This window comes from Octopus sinensis, linkage group LG13, assembly GCF_006345805.1.
Source record: "Octopus sinensis linkage group LG13, ASM634580v1, whole genome shotgun sequence".
Lineage (NCBI taxonomy): Eukaryota > Metazoa > Mollusca > Cephalopoda > Octopoda > Octopodidae > Octopus > Octopus sinensis.
In genome coordinates this window covers 3419305-3431804 of record NC_043009.1, presented here as the reverse complement: position 1 = coordinate 3431804, position 12500 = coordinate 3419305, and positions in this window count along the sequence as shown.

Below are 12500 nucleotides of genomic sequence, written 5' to 3'. Positions count from 1 at the left end.
AGCCAGCGGGGTGGTGTCATTCGAAGGCTAAAACAATGCGAACGCATTGTGACCAGCGATGTGTAACTACATCTGATGGACTGGTCGGTCACGTGATCTCGTGATATATCTATATATATATATATATAGATAGATAGATAGATATACGTATATATATATATATATATATATATATATATTCCGTTCTGGTTTTCCTGTCTGTTTTTGTAATGTCTATCTGTCCATATATTTTCATTGTCGTCCGTTACATTCTTTTTCAGTTTTGGGGTTTTGCATATGTGTGTGCGTTTGGGTGTCTGTATTTGTGCCCTGCCCCCATCGCTTGACAACCAATTTTAGTTTGTTTACGTCCCCGTAACTTCGCTGTTCGGCTGAAGAGTCCGATAAAATAAGTACTATGCTTACGAAGAATAGGTCCTGGGGTCGATTCGTTCTACTAAAAGCGGTGTTCCAGCTTAGCCGCAGTCAAATGACTGAAACAAATAAAATAATATACATATATACATATACAGAAATTGCTTATAGAATTGTTTGTGTCACGATAAAAACATTTTTTAAACAGGCAACCCTAATGACGATTTTTCTATGTTGTATTTTTCCATTTCTTATGTCTTAATTTCCAAATGGACGGTGCTTGTTTGTTCAGGAGCGAGCTAAGATAGCAGAACACTATGAAGAGTGGAATTCCTTTGTTTTGGTTCAATGACTTTGGTGTGCATGGAAAGGTAAGCATGCAACTCTACGTCCGGAGACAATAAAAAGTTGTCATGCAAACCTGATGACCACGGGCTTTGTGGGCGATGCAAGAAGAGATGGCCGTTCAACCACATCCCGATCAGCGGAGAACGGGGCAACAATGCAGGAAATGTTTAATCACAGCCCACAAAATTCAACATCTCAAGCAGCTCATGAAAGGGAGTAAAAAGACACACTATACGTACGGTGTTGCATAAAGAATTGAATTTTCGCCCGTGGAAATCCCATTGCCTGCAAGAGCTAAAATCTGAACACTGTGACCGCAGAAATCCAGAAGTCCAGAAGTCCAGAACGTACTAATTCCAAATAGCAAGCCCGTCTTTCTTTCATTTTAAACCAACTTAATGAATGAATATTATCCGTTTAGCAAAGCTAATTGAATAGACCTGTGCTCTAGATCAATTTCATCTGGGACCAAGAAAAACACTGCTACGTGACATTCCCTTGTTCAAAATTAAATCAAGAGAATTTACATAGAAAAGTGAATTAAATATATATGTACTTTTGATTGCAGATTGCATAGAAGTTTACAGAATTAAAACTGGTGGCCTGGAGCGTAAGTAATTTGAAATAACACATACTGAGACCCCCTTCGGTCATGACTGACCCTGCGATTGCACTTAGAAAGTTACCCTCCGAAGCACAAGTCCGGGCAAGGTTGTTTATGGAACAAGAAAAATTGTTCAAACTTAAATTGTCCGTTATTTTAACAAACTATCTGCTTCTTATGTGCTTTACTGTTGTTACAATAAACTTTCCTATTTTCCACTCTTCCGTTTCAGAGTCCCAGAAAGGGGGGATCATAGTTGCTACCATTCGTTACTTGGTTATGCCATAAAATGTGTCTGTATGACTTGATTTTCAGAATATATGGTTGCTATATATTGCAAGACGATACGTTCCCACTTTAAGGGACAACCCATAAGTTCATAAGTATACTTCCTGTTGTTCTCGATGACCTATGAGTTCAAGCTTTTAAAACCCAGCACTTGGAGCTACTTTCTAAGAATGTAGTGTGTTTGCGATCACGTAATGGAAAGGCATTCTTTAAAACCAGATATGAGGGAAATCTAGTTGCTCTACTTAGCAGGTTGAGCGACCATTCAGAATTCCCGTTTGTTTGTTCGTAGACATTCACCTAATAATACACCAGATTCCAACTCGTAGCTTTGTATACGAATGTGCAAATCAATAATAACCTTGTATAATAAAAGAAAATAAGAGCTACCGTAAAATGAAAAGTGTTTAATAGCGAAGCATCATTTATTTCAGCCAGTCGGTTTCCGCCTTATTTTCCTCAATTGCATTCATTAAATTATATTATTGTTGGGGTATATGTTGTTTGCTTTTCTCTTCGTTTTGTTTTATTTTGTTTTGTCTTCATTTCCACAGTTAATATTCCAGCGGTTTATCATTTCGAGTTACATTGAATCTGGTGTTTTAATAAATACAGTACATATCAAAGATTGATTGAGATTTTGTATTAGTAACTAGGGACTAATACACATTATTATTAGCGATAACTGTAACATTCGCTCAGTAATAGAATCAATGTTAGGCAATATATAAGTTTATAATTATGCAATTTCGGCATATCGCTTAACCATATATTAAGACGCCGACGAAAACGAATTTGCTGTTATCGGCAAATTTAAGACAGATACGAACGTGCAAGTATAATCTACTGTACATTCCGCCAACATACACAAAAGCCCGCTTTCTTATCTACTGTGCTTGTTATCATTATTATTATTATTATTATTATTATTATTATTATTATTATTATATTATTATTATTATTATTATTAGTAGTAGTAGTAGTAGTAGTAGTAGTAGTATCATTATCGTTATTATTATTACTATTACTATTATTATTATTATTATTATTATATATTATTATTTATTATTATTATTATTAATATTATTATTAATATTATTATTATTATTATTAACATTTTTATTATTACTATTATCATTATTATTATTATTATTATTATTATTATTATTATTATTATTATTATTATTATTAGATGAAAACATACATAAATATTTTTGTGTACATAAACGTACGAAGCACTATACATGTATGCGTCTCTGTATATATGTGTATATGTAAGTGCATTTGTATCATTCTGTCTATTATTAATTCGATGTATGTGTGTATATCCCGTAACTTAATGACGCGATAAATAGATAACTTTGATTTAACACTTAGCTTTAGAAATGGTACTGACAACGATATTGTTGATTATCACGCTTTAAGTGTCGCCCAAACTAGTTTAGAGAACACAGACTGAGACAAACGAAATGATTTGTATACTTTTTAAATGACCGGTGTGAACACTGGGATATTGTAGTAGTTATTCCAAAGCTACAGTTTTAGAAGCCTGGGCAAGAATTCAAGCCTTTAGACCGAATCCCTTTGTTTGTGGTTGCGAAGCGAATGTCTTAATCGCAAAAAATTTAACTGATATCTTATAACTGTTATGTGTTATGTGTTATGCGAAGGCTCAGTGTTTAGAGCGTTGAGCTTACGATCGTGAGGTTGTGAGTTCGAATCCCGGACCGGGCTACCTGTTGTGTTCTTGAGCAAGATAATTTATTTCACGTTGCTCCAGTTCACTCAGCTGTAGAAGTGAGCTGCGACGTCACATTTTCCAAGCTGTATCGGCCTTTGCCTTTCCCTTGGTCGATGTAATCGGCATATATCCCCTCCCATGATCTTGCATGCCTTATGCCAAAATTTGAAGCCAAGATTATTATGCTTTCTACTAAAGGTACAACTCCCAAAGTTTGTGGGGAAGGGGCCAGTGTGGAAAGGGGCAGACCTTTCTAGTAAAGGCACAGGGCTCAAAATTATGGGGAAATGGGCCAGTCGATTAGACAGAATCCAGTACGCAACTGGTGCTTAATTTATCGAACCCGAAAGGATGAAAAGTAAAGTCTACCTGCGCGGAATTTGAATTCAGAACGTAAAGAGAGACGGAATACCTATTTCTTTACTACCCACAAGGGGCTAAACACAGAGGGGACAAACAAGGACAGACAGACGGATTAAGTCGATTATATCGACGCTAGTGCTTAACGGGTATTTATTTAATTGACCCAGAAAGGATGAAAGGCAAATTCGACCTCGGCGGAATTTGAACGTAGCGGCAGACGAAATACCGCTTAGCATTTCGCCCGGCGTGCTAACGTTTCTGCCAAACTGGTTTAAGAAATACCCAGGGTGTCATAAAGTATCATTACAACTTTCACGATTTGTTGTAATTCTATTATATGGTCTAAATAAGTTACTTCCCACACATTGGATCCCACATGAAAGTGTTCTGATGTTTCTTATAAATCTTTAATTCTTTACCAATAAACTCTGCTGAGTTATGCTTACATTTAATGTTTTCTGAATTTTTCAAATTGTACGGTTAACTTTTCGAAGTTCTGTATTTACTGCAGAAATGTAAACTCCAAAAATGTTTTGGAGAAACTCAAACAAAGCAAGCAATATAGTGATAGGAAATGTGTGGTAGTTTATAATATTACTTATAAATATAATTGAAAAATATATTTTGCAGATGTTAAAAAAAACACCCTGTCTTGTTTTCATATAAAATAACGTAGCCAGCCCTATTATAGTAACTTGAAATAGCTTATTTCAAAAAATTAAAAGAAGCACGTTGGGGGTCTGTAAAACTGGAGTTCATCCATTGTCGGTTTCAACGATGTACAGTTATTGTTCTATCGATTAATTCCAGGTTGTACTCGCTACATTAACGTGGAAGTAACAGTGTATTCCATAGACAAGATTGAACTTAAAGCAATTCCCAATTCACAGCAGAGTGGCATAAAATAATATATAATAATATATACATATACATACATACATACATACATACATACATACATACATACATACATACATACATACATACATACATACATACATACATACATACATACATACATACATACATACATACATACATACATACATATATACACACATACATACATATACAAATGGTGGTGCCACAGCGTGGCCACATCACATGTGCTGAGACCGGTTCAATTCAGGAAATATATATAGTTATGGAATGTTCTGTTAATACCGTAATGGTGTATAATGTAAAGCTCGTCCACTTTCAGATTTACCCTGTGCTATTCAGTAGTAGTATTATACGTCGTACCAGGTTTGCGTTTGGGCATCTGTCGGTCTAGGAATCGAAACCGCGACCATACGACCGAGAGTTCGCTGCCCTAACGACTGGGCCATAGCGCCTCCGCTACTGTTATTTAAATAGAATGAATACTGTAATGTTGTGACAGATAATTAAAGGCCAAATGTATAATTCATTACAAATGGTATATTGTAAGCAAGAAGATGTAACCAATAGAATACTTGAAAGTGAAAATCGTTGAATGCGGTTACTTTATCGCACAAAACAGCTCTCAAAATTACAACTATTTGTGAAACAAGAAACACGAAATTCTCCAAATAAAATTATATTTAACGCAATGCGTACCTTAGCTATAAATGCAATTCACAGTATACCAAATGAACTCTCAGTATTTCTGCAATGAATTTCACAAGAAACAGCAACGCAAAAAATATATAAATATTATAAAACCTAAATAAATACAAAGGACAAAAACCTGTAGAAAACATGACAATCAGCGTCTAAAAAGCGAACATGAAATATCTAATGTAATTGTCGTACTATGTGTAATGAAATCCATAATATAATTGTAGGACTATGCTGTGCTAATATTGATTAAAGAACGCCATATATCGTAATAGAAGTAACAAATGAAAATGGAGAAAAATTGTTTAAAAATGTAAATACAGAACTAAAATAAATACTTCGCAATTATGTAATAGATATAATCTATGTAAATCATAGATAATATGCAACAGCTAATGTCATTTGTAAAGAACGATAGCGCAGCAAGAGAATATTACGTAAAGAATGGAATAGTGAGCAAATATTCCAAAGAGAAATATGGAAATATATACAGCGAAAAAGGAAGAACTTATTAATATTTAACAGAAATCCAAAGTTAGCATAAGTAAATGGCAGGGAAGGTATAATAAAAATACAGGATACGTGAGAAACAAAGCAGTGAAATGAGAGGAAATATATGAAGAAAAAGAGAATCTAAAACAGTTCTGTTTTCATAAAATCCTAAAGGATCAGACGAAACTAAAGGAATAGCAAAGAACATCTGCAATAAAAAGAGATAAGTGGAAAGTATATTTATACGAAAGTAAATAAGTAAAACTGCTAGCTTTCTCATAAATATTGTACTTCATTGGGAAAAAAATGAGGTTTTCTTTGCCAAACGAAAAAGATAATGTAAGATATGCAACATTTATGTCCATTTGATACTACTATAGATGTAAAACTTTTGTGCGAGGCAAGAAATAGAAGTGGGCTGGGGTAGGGTGGGGGCTAATTTGACTAAATAGACCCCCAATGCTTAACATGGTTTATGCTTAATGTAGAGTCGATCCCAGTGACATTTGTGGACAAGATGCAATGTCGGAAGAAATGTTGCTACCAGCGTGATAACTATTATAGCAGCTCACCGTTTTAGCAGGTAGTAATATTATGAACGCTGAGAAATATATATACAATGATGGACATAAATTGAGCAGAAAAACATGTCTATAAATACCTGGACGATGATGATGATGATGATGATAATAATAATAATAATAATAATAATAATAATAATAATAATAATAATAATAATAATAATGATAATAATAATAATAATAATAATAATAATAATAATAATAATAATAATAATAATAATAATAATAATAATAATAATAATAGGTGTACCTTTATCAGACGGGTAGTCATGATGGGTATATTGGGCTTCGTATATTTTACCCCAGTGTCACTTTGATGGCATGAACTGCTCTCTCACTCAATAATAATAATAATAATAATAATAATAATAATAATAAAACGCCCTGATGCAGTACCAAGCAGTGGATTCTGACCTTATAAATGATTGGAAGTGTTATCATGTACATTGATTTGCCTTGGTATAAAAGATTGGCTACAGCAAATATTCTGCTCAATACCACAGATTTGCTTGTCAGTTGTTTGACGATAACCAGTTGACCATGCCCCTTAGTGGCTGACGGAATGTGCATCTCTGATCACGAGCAGAAGTAGTGCGGGAGCATCATAGCCGTGTGTTGAAAGGAATTCTTGGAGGTTTGGATAATTCACCTTTGGAAACATGGGTGTTTCGTTCAACATCCTTAAACAATCCTTATTCAGGGACCTTTTGAGCGGGATGGGCTACTCAACCAGAAGAAAATTCTAACTGGGCCCCACCTGCAAGGTCATGTGATGTTTATCTTGATATGAGATCACCATATCGCGCACATATGGTTGTGATGCATGTGCCTGTTGTATCCTTATCAGACTGGTTGACATGATGGGTATACTTGGCTTCGTATATTTTAGCCCAGTGTCACTTTGAAGGCATGCTCTGCTCTCTCACTCAATAATAATAATAATAATAATAATAATAATAATAATAATAATAATAATAATAATAATAATAATAATAATAATAATAACATCAATAATAATAATAATAATAATAATAATAATAATAATAATAATATAATAATAATAATAATCAGTATACGAAGCCGGACATAGTCTTAATTTTTAAAGAAAACAAAGTATGCTGGATCATAGATATAGCATACCCAGCTTAAAACAAGGAATGCGATAGGGAAGAAAGAAAAGTTGTGAGATATGAAAGGTTAGCTTGAGAAGTTAAGCAATTGTGGTCCATGAAAATGGTAGCAGTAGTACCAATAATTATCGGAGCTCTGGGAACAGTGAGCAGAAATCTCGAGAAGTACGTGGAACAAATAAGACCTGCAACAAGGGTGGAGCACTTGCAGAAAACAGATATGAATATAAAAGACAAAATAGAAAGAAACCGCTCGAATACACCGGAAGCTGCTCGAAAAAAAGAAGTGTTTCACGTGTACTTAATCTATCGACCACGAAATGTATGTAATGTATGAAGTATAAAGTCGACGGAATTTGAACTCAGAATATAGGGAAGAGCAAAGTACCGCTAAGTTAACGATTCTGCCAGCTGGCAGCCTTAACAAAAACAACAACAAAAATTATACGCAATTAGAGTGTGGAAATTGGAACTGACATGCGGAAATGAATAGCCAGGCAATGTGAAAATATGTAGGGGTATTTTCCAAGGCGACTCGCGCTTTCCATTACTCTTCATCATTGCACTGAGCACTCTGAGAAGAATACTAAGAAATCCAGGCGTGCCTAAGAGATTACCAATTCTAAAGAAAATAAATCACCTACATCTTTTGGATGATGTAATGTTATTTACAATAAATGAGACACAACGAGACACTTTTAGTCAAATAGCATAAGTATGCACTAAAGATTCTGGGATTCAGTTTAGGGTAGAAAAGCACGCAGAACGTAAAATTACCCTAGGGCAACATTATTAGTTCACAGTGGAATAGCGGAGTGGTTTGTAAATACCTGGGTGAGAAGCAAGATGCTAGGATAATGAAGGGAGAAATGAAGTTGCTAAATGGTACAAAATGAGAATTTGCGAATTGCTCGAAGAAAAATTATATGGAGGGAATATCTTTAAAATACATGGAGTATGCCCATATTGAGATACTATGCCAATTTAAAAAATAGACAAAGGTTGGGCTACAGTACTTGGATAGAACCAGAATGTTGCTCACAATCTACAGCGCACTCCACCCTAAAATCGTTTCCGATGCACTGTACGTAGCAATAAAGGTAGAAAGCAGTAGATTACTAAACGTTATTGAGTCTACAGATAATGTTGTGCAGGCTAAACAAATAATACTATTGGCAAGCAGGGATATCCAACACGTGACTGAAGTAGTATAAGAATCTAAAAAAGAAAACGAAGAACAACAGGATAACAAAATTGGAAACAAATTGTACAGCAAAATGCAAAAACGGAACTTCATGGTCAGTTCAGGCAACACATCGAGAATGTTGGAAATGGAAATCGCTGACTGTGGCTGACAGATTGAAACTTGAAAGGGGAGACAGAAAAGTTAATTATAGACACTCAGAAACATGCACTCGGATGAAGTGTGATAGAGGCAGAGCTCGACAAAACTCGGTCAGACAGCAATTATAGAATCTGTAAGAAAAGTGATATTTTGATTGATACTTATAAACGCAGACATAATGCAAATTAACAAAATGTGGAAACTGAAGACTAAAACAATACCTGCTGTCATAAGGAATGATAGCAAAAGGGGATGATTGCAACCTAGCTCAGATGCCAGGAAACCGCAAAATGGCAGAAATTCAAAAGATAGTGCTCATGGGAACTGCTCATATCCTACGCAAAATACTTTCTATGTAATCTCAAGTTTTAAAACAAACATTATTTTCTTATGGTTTCTTAAAAATTCTCTAGATCAACACTATGTACAAAAGCAAATACATGGCACCCTAGGCATAACACCAACATGGACCTCCAGCTTGTTGTGTCTTGAGGTCTCTGGGTGAGACTTGGAGCCAACTTTTACAAATGTAAAGCAAAAGCCAACCATAAAATATAATAAAATAATAATAATAATAATAATAATAATAATGATGATGATGATGATGATGATGACGAGGACGATGATGATGAGTATAAAAGGTACTTTCCATCTAGCGAAATATTATGCCCCTGTAAAACTGATGGCAAGAGAATTAACTAACAGCATTTAGATAAAAATGATTGTGTCCAGCAATATATACAAAAAAAAAAAAAATGAACCGAGTAATGAAAACCAATTGCTAGCAAGTTAAACAGGGAATAATCAAATGAAAAGTGAGCTGCGGTTCTTAGCTGATTCAATCCAGTGTGAGCCTTTGCAGAGAAAATTATGGTCAATGAACAATATAAAAAACAAAATTTACATTTTGGTCTGCAAAAGCTGGATAATTAGAAATTTTGTCATAAGCAGTACCAAGTAAACAACGAAAGAATTTATCAGCCACGGTATGGTAAAGGGATGAATCGTGCCTTAATAATACGAAGGGAAAACGTAGCTGTTAACGCATTTTTTTAACTCCAATTTTCTGTGTGCTTCGTTGAATGAACTGGAATCTTTTGAAAACACATGGACACGAAATGAAAGGAAAAAGAAGCAATATATTCGATATACATGACCTGGAGGTGTTTGTAAAATTGAATGGCGCTTATTGATTCATGATTTCACAAAGATGAAATATAAAGTATACAGCTATTGAGAACTATTGATGGAATGATAGACAATACGTATGGAGCATATAATCTACAAAGAATGTCAAAGGTACACAAAAGCTAATATAAAGTAACGTAACAGTGAATTTAGAAAACTAGTATGGACAACTACTGAATTTAATGTTAAGAAACAAATAATATGCGAAAATTAAATACAAACAATATATTTATTTTGTTACTACACCTGTACTTGCCAATAATTTTCCTATGACAAATACCATGCGATACGATACTAAGATTATAGAAGTCTCAAACGCACACGTCTGCTAGTTCTACATGCAAAGACATTAAAGAGGGAGTGTATTTGCTGAGGTAAATTACCATTATAAGTGAGTTACAATTGATTTTGTGGAATGATTCAATGAGAAGAATGAAAAGATTGCAGTGAATATTATATATGAAAATGTTAGAAATTACGCACAAGAATTGTATAACATCAGGAAACAAAAGAAAACAACTCAGAACGGAGATACTAGTGATAAATTCAATTATTGCATTGGAAATGGTGATGATATAATAAGGCAGTTCGAAGTTTTCAGACTCACTACTCTCGATATATCACAAGCATCAAATTGGCATTTAGTGTGCAGAATGTTCTCTGGGATATTTAAATTCAGTTATATCGATGTCAGTATTTATACATATGTGTTTGTATGTACGTGTGTGTTGTGTGTTGTGTTGTGTTGTGTTGTGTGTGTGTGTGTGGGTGGGGTTTGTGTGTATACTTATTCACGAATCCGTTCACGCAATTGAGTCAGTGTTAAAATAATCATATAGGTACTGTACTTAGTGCATATACATTGTCGGTTGGCCAGATACTGCGGTATTTGCCATGAAATAACATTTTATGGACGTATTAAAAACACAATAAATATCAGAGGGGGTGGGATGCATTCCAGAAGCAGCCAACGAGAACGGTAGATGCATTTCGGTTTTTGATGACCCTTTGCAACGCGAATACGCGCAGCTTGCTTGGACTGGATTTCCTTACTTCTTACATAGGAAATAAGCTCTTTACAAGTATATATGTATATATATATATATATATATATATATATATATATATATACATTCAAAATGTGGCCGCGTGTATATCGTTGGCGATTTTTTCCTCCGTCTTACCTCCCTTGGATCTTCCCTTTTCTATGTTTGGTTCTGACGAAGAGCTCCGCTCGAAACGTTAAATCCACCTCCTTTCTTTCCTTTCCTGAGCGTCCAATAACACTATACTTGATCCACGTCCTCGCGTTGTTGTGTTTTCATGTTCGGATTAACTATACATATATACGTATATATATATATATATATATATATATATATATATATATATATATGTATGCATGTGTGTATATGTTTGTATAAATGTATGTATTTATCATTTTTTGTGCTATATTCCTCTGTGCCTTTTTAGTATTTACAAAAACTCTCAGCAATGCGATAGCAATTATTGTCTTTTTGTGCGAGTTTTCTATATTTATTTCGTCACCAAGTTGTTATCTAATTCCCTACAAATTGCAGGAATAATTTCAATTTATTTACATTATTCAACCTAGTATATTGTATAGGTTAATCATAAGATCTTAAGATCCTGAATTCAATTCCCAGCGACGCGTTGGGTCCTTCTGCAAGACATTTTATTTCCCGTTGCTCCAAACCACTCAGCTGGCAAAAATGAGTAGTACCTGTATTTCAAAAGGCCGGCCTTGTCACACTCTGTATCACGCTGAATCTACCTGAGAACTACGTTAAGGGCACACGTGTTCATAGAGTGCTCGGCCACTAGCACGTTAATATCACTAACAACCTGTTCCGTTAATCGTATCAGCTGTGATCCTCGTCATCGTAACCGACGGAGAGTTCCCATTCCACTAGTGTATAATCATTAATGTTTTCAGCTATAATACTGTGAAAGTTTTGCCGTGGGGTTTCAGTATTTATCTGAGGAGTTATAATCGCAGCTCTGCATTAATGTCGCCAATACTGACATCATGATAACCTGTCCTAGTCTACAAACGGGAGATGAACAATCATGTGCTCTCAATTTCCCATACATTGTTATTTTTTTTTCACACAAAGCGTAATAAAAAGGTATATCATCGGGTAAATTACTGTTTTTGCAAATATTGTTATATATATATATATTGGGGACGGTGGAGGCGCAATGGCCTAGTGTTTAGGGCATCGGACTCGCGGTCGTAGGATAACGGTTTCGATTCCCAGACCGATTTTGATTTTTTTTTTTAGCAAAATACTTAAAAAGCTCCACGAGTATGCGGCAGGGGATCGTAGCTATCCCTGCAGTATTCTTTCACCACAACTTTCTCTCACCCTTTCTTCCTGTTTCTGTTGTAACTGTATTTCGGAGGTCCAGCCTTGTCACACTGTGTCACGCTGAATCACCCCGAGAACTACGTAAAGGGTACACG